This window comes from Neoarius graeffei, chromosome 12, assembly GCF_027579695.1.
Source record: "Neoarius graeffei isolate fNeoGra1 chromosome 12, fNeoGra1.pri, whole genome shotgun sequence".
Classification (NCBI taxonomy): domain Eukaryota; kingdom Metazoa; phylum Chordata; class Actinopteri; order Siluriformes; family Ariidae; genus Neoarius; species Neoarius graeffei.
In genome coordinates this window covers 43460180-43476401 of record NC_083580.1, presented here as the reverse complement: position 1 = coordinate 43476401, position 16222 = coordinate 43460180, and the positions used below count along the sequence as shown (strand labels likewise).

General features: G+C 42.5%; 1 protein-coding gene across 1 annotated transcript in view; it reads right to left on the bottom strand.

Moving 5' to 3' along the window:
• The window catches only part of ank1b (ankyrin 1, erythrocytic b), a 183147-nt gene that overhangs the window by 147100 nt on the left and 19825 nt on the right, over positions 1-16222 (bottom strand). The gene's annotated exons all lie outside the window — the stretch shown is intronic.

Sequence of the window (16222 nt, the reverse complement as noted above, 5' to 3'; positions counted from 1 at the left end):
TAACAGGATTTCTAGGTCATAATATTCATTGCTAATGCTGAATAATAACTAAGCTACCTCAATAGGATTCCTGAAAGGGTTCTAAAGTCACTTTCAAAAGTGTTTATAATATTTGCTGCTAAAAATAGTTAGATGACTAACAATAAATTGACAGCCAGACTAGCTAGCTAACTAATATGAGCTAATATGACAAAATGTATCATGCTGAGCTAATCTGACAGGATATTTGAGAGAATTTATCGGCATAATCATAAATGTTCATAATCTTCATGCTAGCTAACTAATATTACATTGAAATGGCTTATCATCTTTTCTTGCAGCTGAATAGCAAAGGACACAGCTCAAGATGGCCAATTCAAAGGCATACAAAGGCACTGCTGGAAGCCACCATACTACTCCTGTCTGACCACAGCTCAGATATTCACACCTATGGGCAATTTACAGTAGCCAGTTAACCTAACTGCATGTTTTTGGACTGTGGGGGAAACTGGAGCTCCCGGTGGAAACACACACAGACACGGGGAGAACATGCAAACTCCACACATGCCCCTTTTCCACCAAAGCAGTTCCAGGGCTGGTTCGGGGCCAGTGCTTAGTTTGGAACCGGGTTTTCTGTTTCCACTGACAAAGAACTGGCTCTGGGGCCAGAAAAACCGGTTCCAGGCTAGCACCAACTCTCTGCTGGGCCAGAGGAAAGAACCGCTTACGTCAGCGGGGGGGCGGAGTTGTTAAGACCAACAACAATAACAAGACCACGAAAGATCACCATTTTTAAGCGACGAGAAGCAGCAGCTGTACAAACGCGAAGTCATCCATTATTATTATTATTGTTGCTGTTGTTGCTGTTGCTGCTTCTTCTGCGTTGTTTTTGCTTCGATAGTCGCACCAAGATTTATGCAAATGTAGCGACGTAATGACGTGTCTCCCCTTAGCACCGCAAGCTATGGAAAAGCAAACTGGTTCTCAGCTGGCTCGCAAGTTGAACGAGTTGTGAACCAGCACCAGCACTGGCCCCGAACCAGCCCTGGAACTGATTTGGTGGAAAAGGGGTAACCGAAAGGCCCCTGTCGGCCACTGGGATTGAACCCAGAGCCTTCTTGCTGTGAGGCAACAGTGCTAATCACTGCACCACTGTGCTGTCTGTGCCATGTCATATGATCTAACATGACTGGTTTTAGCTAGTCAGGCTGTTCAGGTTTAATGGTTTTAGAGGGGTGTAGGTACAACACAGTCCATTTAAGAAACTACATTTCCCATCAGCCAACTTCCGCATTGACCTACGTCACGCCTGGGCGGGATCACCTACGTCACGTCCTCCATGACGTCACTTCCTCCCTGAAGGCATAAGTAACGGAACAACGCTTCCGTCTCGCTCTCTCTCGTCTTGGATGTCAAGCCATCTGGACACAAAGAGATAACCTGCACCAGAAAACCCAAGTAAAGACGTCTTTCTCTGCAAGATCCACGATTCAGCGCGATTTCTTTTTGTTTACCCTTGGCCACGGTAGATTCCAGAATCGTGCGATTTTTAAACTCAGCTTGAGTTACAGCTGGTTTTCAGCTATTTATTATACGTACGTACGGACTGCAGCCCAAGCAGTTAATTAAAGTTTAGAAGCGACCGGATCCTTCTAATTAAAAAGCTGTGCACATTGTCTGATCAGAGAACTTCTTTTCATCACGAGCGACCACGCGTCGGACCAAGAAATCCTCTGCTTTCCATGGAAGCGACTCACGTGCTCCACAACGGTGAAACTCCAAAAGTCTCGGAACATCTTCTCATAATCTCGTGTAGAGACGAGATACTGAAGTAAGACTGGCATTTGGGCAAAACCTAGTCTTAGGAATTAGCTTTTATTAAGGAGTGTGAATTAAACTCAGGAACGGTTTAATTGTTTACACTGTAGACACGCAGTGTGTTGAATTGATGATTGTTCTATTTTGTTTTAATCTCTCAATTGTTTAATAGATAGGCTTTGCATGCTCTCTTTCTCTATTCCTGTCTAACACTTTAATTTCATTATTACACGTATTTTGACCGCATCAAGATTTCAGTGGATTTAGTACTGTTATAAGCTAGTGAAATTAGCCTACGGCTAATTCTTTTGTCCCATTAGCATCCAGGGCTAAGTGTATTGTCTCAAGGGAACACGTGGCGGCCCTCCTCCACACTCACATACACATCTTTTGTCTTAACTCCACGAGGTAGGATCCTTGGGCCTTAGCTAGCCACATACGGCTAATTCTTTTGTCTAATTAGCAACCAAAGCTAGCTCTCTTGTTTTACTTAGAAACACGTGGTCACCAGGCCTCACACACACAAGCACACCTTAGCTAAACACACGGCTAATTCTTTTGTCTCGTTAGCAAGCTAGGCTAACCTTTTTGCTTAGGCCACAGGCCACACACAAACGCACCTTAGCTAGCAATCCATGCTAACTTTTTGTTCAGGCCACACACAGGCTAACTCTTTGTCAGGCCACATGGCCACACACAAACACACCTTAGCTAGCATTCCTTTGTCTTAGCTAGCGACACAAGGCTAATCTGTGTCTCCACACATGGCCAACACATCTCAATTAGCAACCAAAGCTAACTCTCTTGCTGTACTTAGAAACACGTGGTCAGAAGGCCTCTCTCACACACACACACACACACACAAACCATATCATATTTGTCTATAATGATTCCAACTGCTATTATCCATTTTTATCTTTGTTATAATAAATTCATTTATTATTGAAACTGTGTGTTTATTTGTGTTCCGATATTTTTGAAGTCGCCCAACCTCAAAGAATTCCAAGGTGCATATGAGTTGTGTAATATGGTAAGTGATCATAATAATTTGGAATATACCATAATTTGGCTGTTTGGTAATGTATTATTAAGCACCAAAATTAATGGTATTATTTAATGAGTCTGATTTAAGATTTAATCAGACTGATCTAATGATTTAATGAGATTGATCACTCAATTACCAATTGCACCTACAGGGGCAGTATTTCTTAGATGATTTATTGAAGAATCTAAGTCTAATGAGGTTTCACTATGTGATAATATATCAGTTGAATGCTTGTGTATAAATGTTTCACTGTCCCCACATATGTAATTTAATATTCTGGTATATACCCCCCCCCCCCCCCCCCCCCCCCAAGTGCGATTTAACATTTTATAAGAATATAGAAGAATTGTGTAAAAGCTTCAAATGTAATGGTGAGGTGCTTGTCCTTGGAGATTTCAATATAAATTGGCTGAACAAACACTGCAGAAAAAATCCTGATTTACAACTATTCAAAGGGCTGAGAATTCAGGTAGTTAATGAATTGCGCTGTTTAAAAGCTAATTTTTACATTCAAGTCCTATCAGCGGTTAAAGAAAATGGCAATATAATCTGAAAACAACTAAATACTTTAATAAAACCAAAGGACAATGATATTCACAAATATGAACTTAAAGTCGGGGAAAACATTATCCTTGATTATGAACAAGTTGCCAAAAATGTAATGATTTCTTCATTCAATCAGTTACAGATCTAGCAACAAACTTCTCCCCATCCGTAGGAATATCACAGCTACTGATGAAGATAACGCCAACTCATTTGAGATGAGGGAAGTTGACCAATCAGTTGTCCTGAAAGTTATTAATGATTTGAACACCACTTTCTCCAAGTATACGGTATATATAATTTAGATAATGTATTTTTTTTATATAGCAGCATTCTGGTTCAGCCCCTTACTCATCTTGTTAATGTTTCTATCAAAACTGAACAATTCCCAGATGGATGGAAAAATGCCTTGGTAATGCCTATTTTAAAATCTGGGAATGCTGAAGAAATGAGTAACTATGGACCAATTAGTCTCCTTCCAGTCCTGTCTAAAGTGCTGGAGAGGCTGGTCTCAGAACAACTGCTACATTATCTGGAGAAAAATTATTATTTGCACCCTTTAAAGTTTGGTTTCAGACAATCATTCCACTGAGTCAGCTACTTGTTTACTATTCGAAAACATAAAGCAATCTCTTGATAAAGGAAATGTAGTAGGTGCAGTGTTCCTGGATCTAAAAAAAAATGTATATGATACTGTAAACCACAACATTTTAATTTCTAAACTGTCAGTGTTTAATTTTTCAAAATGGTCACTGTCATGGTTTGAATCGTATTTAAAGGAGCATGAAGAATGTGTTGTGATTAATGTCAGGTCTGTTTCTTACAAAATTGACACAGGAATCCCCTAAGGAACTGTCTTGGGTCCTATCCTTTTTAGTTTGTATATTAATGACTTTCCAGAAGTATGTCCTGATATCGGTCTTCAAATGTATGCTAATGACACAGTCATCCATCCATCCATTATCCGTAGCCACTTATCCTGTGCAGGATCGGGGGCAAGCTGGAGCCTATCCCAGCTGACTATGGGTGAGAAGCAGGGTACATCCTGGACAAGTTACCAGATCATCGCAGGGATGACACACAGAGACAAACAACTATTCACACTCATATTTTACGGTCAATTTAGTCACCAATTAGCCTAACTCACATGTTTTTTGGGAAACCAGAGCACCTGGAGGAAACCCACACAGACATGGGGACAACATGCAAACTCCACACAGAAAGGCCCCTTTTGGCCACTGGGCTCGAACCCAGAATCTTCTTGCTGTGAGGTGAAAGTGATAACCACTACACCACCATGCCATGCTACAGTCAGCCATCCATCCATCCATCCATCCATCCATCCATCCATTATCTGTAGCCGCTTATCCTGTACAGGGTCGCAGGCAAGCTGGAGCCTATCCCAGCTGACTATGGGCGAGAGGCAGGGTAAACCCTGGACAAGTCACCAGGTCATCGCAGGGCTGACACATAGAGACAAACAACCATTCACACCTACGGTCAATTTAGAGCCACCAATTAACCTAACCTGCATGTCTTTGGACTGTGGGGGAAACCGGAGCACCCGGAGGAAACCCACACAGACATGGGGACAACATGCAAACTCCACACAAAAAGGCCCTCATCAGCCACTGGGCTCGATCCCAAAACCTTCTTGCTGTGAGGCAACAGTGCTAACCACTACACCACTTACACTGTACAGGAAGGGATAGAGCAGGCTATACTTCTTGAGGAGGCTGCGGTCCTTTAACATCTGCAGGAAACTCCTGCAGATGCTCTATCAGTCTGTGGTCACCAGTGTCCTGTTTTACACCGTGGTGTGCTGGGGGGGCAGCACATCTAAGAAGGACACATCCAGGCTGGACAAACTGATCAGGCAGGCCGGCTCTGTGGTCGGCATGAAGCTGGACTCTCTGGTGATGGTGGCAGAGAAGAGGTCTATGGACAAACTATTGAACATCATGGACGATGCCAGTCACCCTCTGCACACCGTCATCAGCAACCAGAGGAGCCTGTTCAGTGACAGAATGCTCCTTCCCAAGTGCAGGACGAACAGACTCAAAAACTCCTTTGTCCCTCACGCCATCAGACTGTACAGCTCCTCTCTGGGGGGGAGGAGGGGTAACAGGAGGACAGAGGACGGGAAGGAGCAGTAGCCTAGCCTAACAATAAGCAATACCGGACAATGTGCAATATAATGTGCAATATAAAGTGCAATATCTTTCCTGCTCCCCCCCCCCACACACACACTTACCCTAACCCCACTTCTCCCCCTTCCTCTCTTCCCCATATCTTATTCTTTTATATTTGTATACATAAATACTTAATTTATTTTAATTTATCTAGAAGTTTTCTCTATTTCTTTTCTCTGTTTATCTGTAATGATGCTGCTGGAATCTTAATTTCCCTGAGGGAACCCTCCCAAAGGGATCAATAAAGTTTTCTCTAATCTAATCTAATCTAATCTAATCTAATCTAATCTAATCTAATCTAATCTAATCTAATCTAATCTAATCTAATCTAATCTAATCTAATCTAATCACACAGTCAGCCATGTATCTGGCAAAACCTGTGATGCTGTAGCAGACAAGCTAACCAAAAAATTTAGAGAAAGTATCAGCCTGGCTTGACACCTCCTGCTTGACACTAAACACTAAAAAAACAAAATCTATCTGTTTTTCCATTAAAAAGGCTACCTACAACAGAATCTTTGGATGTTACAATTAAAGGTGAGCTCATTGAACAAGAAACAGAGCTGAAGTATTTAAGGATTATTTTAGATTCTCAGTTAAATTTTGGTTTAAATTTGTATTATTTGTAATTTGTAAAATTTGTAAAATTTGGTTTGGTTTGGTTCAGTTAAAGTTTGGGCAGTAGAAAGATGGAGAAACTATGGGAGCATCACTTTGTGCTGTGCACAGATTACCAAGTGCTTACTATCTTGCTCACGTCCGACAGTATTGGCCATGCTGGACTGCAAATTGTGAGGTGGTCAGCATGACTACTTTTGCTTTACATATGATGTAGCTTACTGCCCTGGAAAACAGAATGTGAATATGTCCTGGCTTCCATTGTCTACCACAGGAGAAGTTGAAGTGGAACCAGACATAGTGGCTACTGTCTTTATGGATTTTTTACATGCTATGTCTCTGCCAGAGTTCACCACTGCATCTGAAACTTGCCCTGAATTGACTCACTTGAGACAGCAGATACAGAAAAGTTGGCCAAAATGCAGAAAGAATATGACAAATGAACTGGCTTCAGACTTTAATGTGCAAGATGAACTGGCCATAGATAATGTACTTGTCATGCGAGGTACTGACCGCTTGATTGTGCCTACTGTACATCACTGCGTTCCAAAGTGGTAGACTTGGCCCACAAAGGGCACCAGGGAGTGGTGTGCACTAAGCAGAAAATGTGAGAGTTTTATTGATGGCCACAAATGGGCAAATATGTACAGTCTAAGATAGCGTCATGTGTGTCATGCCAATATAATGTCAAAACAGTGAAGATTGCACCTTCACCACTTACATCTGTGGAATTGCCAGATGGGCCATGGGAAAAGATAGCCATTGACATAACCAGTCCGTTTGAGTGTGCCACATGGGACTGTCATTATACTATCACTCTCATGAACTATTACAGTAAGTAGCCAGAAGTGGCATTTGCCTCTACAGTCACAACAGAGGTGATTATTTGCTTTTTAGCAACAGTGTTCAGTCAAGAAGGAAATCCTACCTGCCTGGTCTATGACAATGGACATCAGTTTACTTCCCATGAATTTGTCAACTTTCTTAGAGAGAGAGAGAGAGAGAGAGAGAGAGAGAGAGAGATTAAACATCTGTGCTTCAGTGTCTACCACCCAAGATCAAATGGAGCGATTGAGAGATTCAATAGGGTCCTGAAAGAGTGTCTACAGGCCACAGAAAGAATGCACAAGCCATGGAAACATATAGTGACCGAGGTCTAACAGATTTATTGCGCTACACTGCATGGTACTACTGGAGCTACTCCATCTGAATTGCTGAGAAATAGGAAGATGCGTACAAAACTGAACATCCTTCCTGTTACACACAAAATTACACCACACAAACAGGTCAAAGAGACTGTGAGACAAAATCAACAAAAAAGTAAGGAGTGCACAGACAGAAAGACAGAAAGAGAGGAGCAAAAGTGCCCACCTTCCAAGTGAATGATACCGTACAAGTCCAAAGACCTGAACATGTGTACAAAGGATCATCCAGATACACAGAACTCCTGACTGTCATGAAGAAAGTCAGACCGAGTACTTACCTTCTCAGCGATGGTTGGAAATGGAATGCCACAAAGCTGGTGCATTTCCCAAAGGAGGCTCTAGCTTGCACCAGTGAGAACAAGGATATTATGCTTGATGGACTCACTATGCCTGAGAATGTGCAGGCTGCACAAGAACAAGGCCCTAGGCACAACCTCTGAGTCAGAAATCTACCACAGTAGTTAACAGACTTTGTAAGGGGAAGATGAACAGGAGCAATATATTGAATACTGATGTCGTTATGTGAAAAAAATACTGATACTGTTCTGTATGTGAAGAAAAGATATCATACTGTTCTAAGGACTGAGTTATAATAAATAAGAACTAATGAGGGGCGGCACGGTGGTGTAGTGGTTAGCACTGTCGCCTCACAGCAAGAAGGTTCTGGGTTTGAGCCCAGTGGCCGACAGGGGCCTTTCTATGTGGAGTTTGCATGTTCTCTGCATGTCTGCATGGGTTTCCTCCAAGTGCTCGGTTTCCCCCACAGCCCAAAGACATGCAGGTTAGGTTAATTGGTGGCTCTAAGTTGACTGTAGGTGTGAATGGTTGTTTGTGTCTGTGTGTCAGCCCTGTGATGACCTGGTGACTTGTCAAGAGTGTACACTGCCTCTCACCCATAGTCAGCTGGGATAGGCTCCAGCTTGCCCATGACCCTGCACAGGATAAGTGGTTACGGATAATGGATGGATGGATGACACTTTTACAGACTTACTGAAGTAATTCCTTCAAGAAAGGGGGAAATGTTGTGTTCTGTTCCCATTTCTGGTCTGCTGAGGGTGCTAGAGTACACCACAAGGTACAGGTGTGTTGTGTTAGATTGAAAAAGAAGAAGAAAGTTGGAAGCATGTAAACTATACAGAGATGTATAGTAACGAAGTGGAACTACTTAAGTACTGTACTTAAGTACTAAAATGCAGTATCTGTACTTTATTCAGGGGCGTAGCCATCATTTTAGAAGTGAGGGGGACAAATTGTTCAGAGGTCTTTTGAGTGATTTATCATCCTCTCGCATTCAATTGCACCTCTCCTTAGCAGCTAAAGAACCGCATAACCACAAACAGCACAGCACCAGGGAACCGACTTTAGTTCTTTAAAATGATATACTATCAAAATCTAAAGTCAAAATCTATAAATCTATAAAGTAAAATTTATAAATAGAATTAAGAATAGTAGTAGTGACGTAGCTAGTTATATTCTCTTCTCACCTGTGACCCTGCATAATCATCCCTGTTGGCCTCTGGTCCACTGTCTCCTCTCTCATCCTGCTCTTTCTATTGTGGCAATAAAGATTAAAAAATATGTGGAAAGCAACATTTTGAAATAGAATTAGGAATACAGTAATAATAATCAGCAAATTCATGTACTTTAAACTTTAACTACCACAAAAATAAATTAAATCTTTACAAAAATAACAGTCAAAGGAACACAAATACATTTATATTTTTATTTTCTACTCAGAAGTGAGTAATCTTAGAGTAGCCAAAATAGTAACGTTACTCAAGTAAGAGTATTGTTAGTTTAGAATAATATTACTCAAGTAAAAGTAAAACGTATTTTGCAACAAAACAACTCTTCAGAGTACAATTTATCCAAAAAGTTACTCAAGTAAATGTAACGGAGTAAATGTAACTAGACTGCATTTCCGCAGAGAAAATGCAAAGTGTGCTTGCTGAGCTACAGCAGAACAGCTAGCATGCTAGCATGCTAAAAGCTAGCATGCCAACATGCTAATGCCAACATGCTAACAACTAGCATGCTAACATGCTAACAGCTAGCATGCTAACAGCTACAGTAACAGCTAGCATACTAACATGCTAACAGCTAGCATGCTAACAGCTACAGCAACAGCTATCATGCTAATGGCTAGCATGCTAACATGCTAACAGCTAGCATGCTAACAGCTAACATGCCAGCATACTAACATGCTAACATGCTAGCATGCTAACAGCTAGCATGCTAACAGCTAACATGCCAGCATACTAACATGCTAATATGCTAGCATACTAACATGCTAACAGCTAGCATCCTAACACGCTAACAGCTAGCATACTAACATGCTAACAGCTAGCATACTAGAGTGGAGGAGCTCCTTATGACATCACTCCAAAGTTCTACCCATTCATTTCAATGGTACAGAATTTTGCCAAAAAACGGGAATACCGAACGAACGACAAGGGGTAGTGCAACCATTTTAACAAGCATGCCATTCCAGATCGGGCCCTACGTTTCAGCGTTGGAACGGTGTCTCTATCTTGAAAGCCCTAGGAGGAGTAGTGGATCCAAAAAACGGGTGAAACGGAATAATAATAATAATAATAATAATAATTAAGAAGAACAATAGTGTGCTTTTGCAAGCACACTAACTAGTTACTACCGCCTCTAACTTAGCTAGCTAGCTTTAACTAAATTGACATCTATTTGTCATCTTTTAGCTAAACATTATCTACATTCAACAGCATTACTCAACTTACACGGTTTGTTTGGAAAAAACTATCTAAAGTCTTTAGCCTCTTGGCTGGTTTGCTGAACATACAGAAGCACTGCCCAGATCTGAATCACACCAAATATATTCATACAATATTTTCTAAAGCGTCTCTGATCACACATGACAGCGGTGTTTGTTTGCCGCCTTAGCGCCGCCTGCTCATGATGCGTTTAGAGGCGGCTCGGAAAAACGCGTTTCCACATGTTAAAAATTAATTGAGTGGTTGTAATGGCTGTAAAAAGTGCGGGGGACAGAGGGCACAAATACAGGAAGTGCAGGGGACATGTCCCCCGCATCCGCTATGCCCATGACTTTATTGGAGTATTATTTTTTTCTCCTACAGTACTTCCACTTTTACTTCACTACATATTTTTGATGAACTTAATACTTTTACTCTGATACATTTTTCATGTGCTGAATCGTTACTCGTTACTATTATAAAAACATTACGAATCATACCAAACCCATAGTATCAATGCCAGAGCGGTAGATGGCTCTGTCACCAGGTTTGATGAAGCTGGCTCATCATTGGGCGATTCAAGCGATCAAGCTGTATATAAAAAGACCACATGCTCCCCTTCCACACTGCTGCCTGCATGCATTGGGAACACTTGGCGTCAGTCTACTGCTCTATTTCGAGATGGAAGAAGACCCAGGAACACCACCATCAACACCAAGTTCTTCGACTTCGAATGATCTTGGCGAGGGTGATGAAAGCGACCACCCCTGGCCCTACTTAGAGTCCATGTTTTCCTTTGTCGGACCAAAAGACAATTCGTATCGAATGAAGTACCTACTCTGCCTCCTGAAGGATTGTGAAATAATGGCCTTCAAAAATTCACCGTCGAATTTGAAGAAACATATCAAGGTAAGTTACAAATATAGCTAATAAACATAATGACACATCAGCTTGAGCTATCAGTAAGTGCTAGCAGCTATCTCACTAGCTAACAGAGGTTCAGTTCTGCAGTGTTCACTTAGCACTTAGCAGCTAACGTTAACTAGAACAAGCCTGGCTGACTAGCTGTGCCACACTGAATGGTGTTATTATTGGCACATCACTAATGTCAACTTTCTCTTATTTTATGGCATATATCCTACTGTTGCCAAATATAAATCATGGACCATGTCTCTTTTTGTGCTGCCTAATCACATGCCCATAGCCCATTATTTTATAGTGTATAGGGTTAGCTAATTGTTGTGGCACTGGCATAACTAATGCTAGATGAATTTAACTGACTGCTGCAAAGTTGCTGCGGGTAAATGCAGGGCAGTAGGCCTATTAATGGATTTCTGTTTTTACTATTTGTAATGTAGCCTCTTGACTTGACGTTATCCGTTCACGTGACCAGCATGCCGTGAATGTGACCTTGAACCTTAGCCTGCTAGCAGCTACATTCTGTTACTCTGCTATAATTTGCTATTTGGCTAATGACTTGTTTGGGCATTTTGTGATGCATGTAGCCTAGGTCAATTTATGACCATTTCTCTTCCGACTTTTTTGGTAATGAACCCAAAATGATGACGAACAAAGCATCTCAACTAGTCTGCATTTCAAGTGGTCCTCGCGCACTCCCATTTCTCATGATGCATTGTTGGATGTATCAAGTTAGGCCTAGCACTACAGGGTTTTGCAAGTAGAAAGATTATTAGAGTACCAATGATGGATTTTTGGTGATGGGATTGCTTGCTTAAGTCTTTTAATGTAGAATTATAGTGGATAAATCCCTTTAAATTTAATTAATTTTGCTTTTATCAATAGTATCACAGCAGTCACTACAGTCACCTATGTTGCTCATGATATAATTCTGAGAAAGTAAAGCTATGTATGTTTGTCTTGTTCCAGAGCAAGCATGACTGCCACTTGAAAAGATATGAGGACCTCATATTAGTTAAACGAATGAGGAAGACTGCAATTCCCTCCCCCTCCATCAAGCAGCCCACATTATTAGAGAGCTGGACAGCACCCCATAGATCCGTTGACAAGGCCATTGTGAATTATGTTGTCCAAGGACTTCAGCCTTTCAGCATCGTAGAGCAAGAACCTCTCCGGGACTTTGTATTCGACCTGGCGCCAAATACCAAAATAATGTCAAGAATCTCACACACATCTAGGATTCATGATGCTGCCAAACAAATGAAGATCAAAATGGTTGAGGCCATGAAAACTGTGGACCACATCGCAACAACCACTGACTGCTGGTCAGCCAGGCGGTGTAGTTTCATTGGGGTCACGGCCCATTGGCTGGACCCCGAAAGTTTAAAAAGGGTCTCTGTGGCCCTGGCCTGTAAAAGATTAAGAGGCTGTCACACTTTTGACCTTCTGGCAAACGCACTTAATGAAATCCATGCTGAGTTTGAAATTCGGGGGAAGATAGTCACAACAACCACGGACAATGGCTCCAACTTCATCAAAGCCTTCAAAGTCTTCGCTGAAGATGAAAATAACAATACTGGTGCTCAAGTTCAGGAGGAGGAGGAAGAAGCAGACAAAGATGAGGAGGAGGTAGAGTTTGTTGACATATCTTCACTTTTGGATGAGGATGATGGTTTTGAGTTCCAGCTTCCAAAGCACCAGCCTTGTGCATGCCACATTCTTAACCTAATAGCCACTACCGATGCCAGCAAGGCAGTGTCCAATGACACGTACAAGAAATTATACTATTCAACATTTGGCAAGTGCAATGCACTTTGGAATCAGTGTTTTCGTTAACGATGACGATGACAAAATGATTTCGTTAACGCACCTTTTTTCATGACTAAAATGAGACAGTGACGAACTAAACATAACTATTTGATCACAAAAATATGATGAGATGTATCTGTTGTTTTCGTTGATGAGACGAGGCGAAAATGTTAGTGGGTTGGCTATAGGACTATCAAAATGTATGGCGTTTCCTCCAATGGTGCGTGCAACCTGTCTGCCAAATGCTGAAAATATCAGCAATGCACCTGCATCCTGTCCTTGTTTGGTCACGTCCACCACCAGGCATGTCTGGGCACAGTGCACACCGGGGCAGCCACACAGTTCATGGACCATTGGCAATGCCAGCACAAGGGCTTGGTGGGCGGAAAAGACGCGATGACTTATGGACATACTTTACACATAATCCAGCAGAAAATAAACGGAATGCTTTGTAGTGGGAGACAGAGGTACATGCTGTGGCTATAAACTACGTGGCAAGAATACGACCAACCTCAAGAGGCATCTAAAGGCTCACCATGCTGCTATTTCTGCAATGGTAAGTTAACGTTACAAGAAGTCCTTAACAGATCATGTATATGTTTGCTAGCTTTGGTTAATGTCACTCAACAATTGGTCTGTGATGAATTTCCTATGAAGTTTTCCAAAACACCGTGACCTGGCGAAAATGAATGGGACCGCTAACTTCATGCTAAAGTTGGCTTGGTTAAGCTAACTTAAATTCAATTAACATGTCATGAGTGGCGGCATGGTGGTGTAGTGGTTAGCGCTGTTGCCTCACAGCAAGAAGGTCCGGGTTCGAGCCCCGTGGCCGGCGAGGGCCTTTCTGTGTGGAGTTTGCATGTTCTCCCCGTGTCCGCATGGGTTTCCTCCGGGTGCTCCGGTTTCCCCCACAGTCCAAAGACATGCAGGTTAGGTTAACTGGTGACTCTAAATTGACCGTAGGTGTGAGTGTGAATGGTTGTCTGTGTCTATGTGTCAGCCCTGTGATGACCTGGCGACTTGTCCAGGGTGTACCCCGCCTTTTGCCTGTAGTCAGCTGGGATAGGCTCCAGCTTGCCTGTGACCCTGTAGAACAGGATAAAGCGGCTAGAGATAATGAGATGAGATGTCATGAGTAAAACTTGTCCTGCAGGGATTTTTGGTGGGACAGCAACTGAATGCTTTGTCATATATTGACCCATATTTGAGTTACTATGACACATATGGGGGGAAATGTAGCTTTTCAGACCTGTTGCTGTGCCTTAATATGTCTAAATGAGCAGCAGCACACCTGGCTACTCTAACGTTAGCAGCACGTTTAGCCATCATATTTACATTAACAGACAGTGTGGTCATCTTCTAGTTGTGTGTTCATCATGACATGTTTGTGCTCTATCAGCGCATTACAATATGTTAAACGGAAGCAGAAACACGAGTCTGTGAATAATGGAGCATGCACACTAGACAGCATTTCTGTAGAGAGCATGCGCACTAGACAGCGTTTCTGTAGAGAGCATGCGCACTAGACAGTGTTTCTGTAGACAGCATGCGCACTAGACAGCGTTTCTGTAGACAGCATGCGCACTAGACAGCGTTTCTGTAGAGAGCATGCGCACTAGACAGCGTTTCTGTAGAGAGCATGCGCATTAGACAGCGTTTCTGTAGAGAGCATGCGCACTAGACAGCGTTTCTGTAGAGAGCATGCGCGCTAGACAGCGTTTCTGTAGAGAGCATGCGCGCTAGACAGCGTTTCTGTAAAGAGCATGTGCACTAGACAGCGTTTCTGTAGAGAGCATGCGCGCTAGACAGCGTTTCTGTAGACAGCATGTGCGCTAGACAGCGTTTCTGTAGAGAGCATGCGCGCTAGACAGCGTTTCTGTAGAGAGCATGCGCGCTAGACAGCGTTTCTGTAGAGAGCATGCACGCTAGACAGCGTTTCTGTAAAGAGCATGCGCACTAGACAGCGTTTCTGTAGAGAGCATGTGCACTAGACAGCGTTTCTGTAGAGAGCATGCGCGCTAGACAGCGTTTCTGTAGAGAGCATGCGCGCTAGACAGCGTTTCTGTAGAGAGCATGCGCGCTAGACAGCGTTTCTGTAAAGAGCATGCGCACTAGACAGCGTTTCTGTAGAGAGCATGCGCACTAGACAGCGTTTCTGTAGAGAGCATGCGCGCTAGACAGCGTTTCTGTAGACAGCATGCGCGCTAGACAGCGTTTCTGTAGAGAACATGCGCGCTAGACAGCGTTTCTGTAGAGAGTATGCGCCCTAGACAGCGTTTCTGTAGAGAGTATGCGCGCTAGACAGCGTTTCTGTAGAGAGCATGCACGCTAGACAGCGTTTCTGTAGAGAGCATGCACGCTAGACAGCGTTTCTGTAGAGAGCATGCACGCTAGACAGCGTTTCTGTAGAGAGCATGTTATGCACAAACTGTCAACCTCGAGTACAATTTCCTATCTCTGTATTGGTCTAATTTAATGTTTTAAAGTAATTATTTTTTCGACTAAAATGAATGACTAAAACTGGACTAAAATCCTTTTAGTTTTCGTCGACTAAAACTAGACCAAGACTATCAAGGATAGAATTGACTAAAATGTGACTAAAACTAATAAGCATTTCATCCATAAGACTAAAACTAAATCAAAAATGGCTGCCAAAAACAACACGGTTTGGAATAAGTGGTCAAGAGCCTCAATAGCAGCTGAAACTGTGGAAGATGCTTGCTCCCTCCAGCTTGTGCAACTGGTTGCAACAAGGTGTTCATGGCTGTGGAGAGACTGCTCAGGATCGTCAAAGAGAAGGGAGAGGCAGCCATGAGAGTTGTCTGCACAGATTTGAACGTTCCAATGTAAGTTTAAAAAAAATCATATTGTACTTTCTCTCAAGCTCAATTCTGGTACATATTGTCTACTTGTACAACAATTGAATTGAATGATTAACATTGAATGATGAGCCATTCCATTGCATGATAATAAGCAGATCGTGTAGCAATGCTGGGGTTTTTTTTGTCTCTTATTGTTACACTTAATCACCTAACACCTAATCCTGTGTGTTAATGAAATATGTTCTTGTCTTCATCACAGGTTTAATCCAGCCAAACTTGCATTCCTGTCAGAGTTTGCTGTTGTGATGACTCCAGTGACCCAAGCAACTAACATCTTGCAAGCTGAAACCAATGTCCAGATGGGGTGGCTGCTCCCAACCGTCAAGCTCCTGAAAATTAAGCTGGACAGGCTCAAGCTACCACTAAAATACTGCAAGCCCCTTGTCCATGCTCTGCAGGTGGGCATTGAGGATCGCTTTGGCCCTATGATGGAAGACCCAGAGCTGGTGGCCGCTGCTATTCTGCTTCCAAAGTTCCGGACAAATTGGAC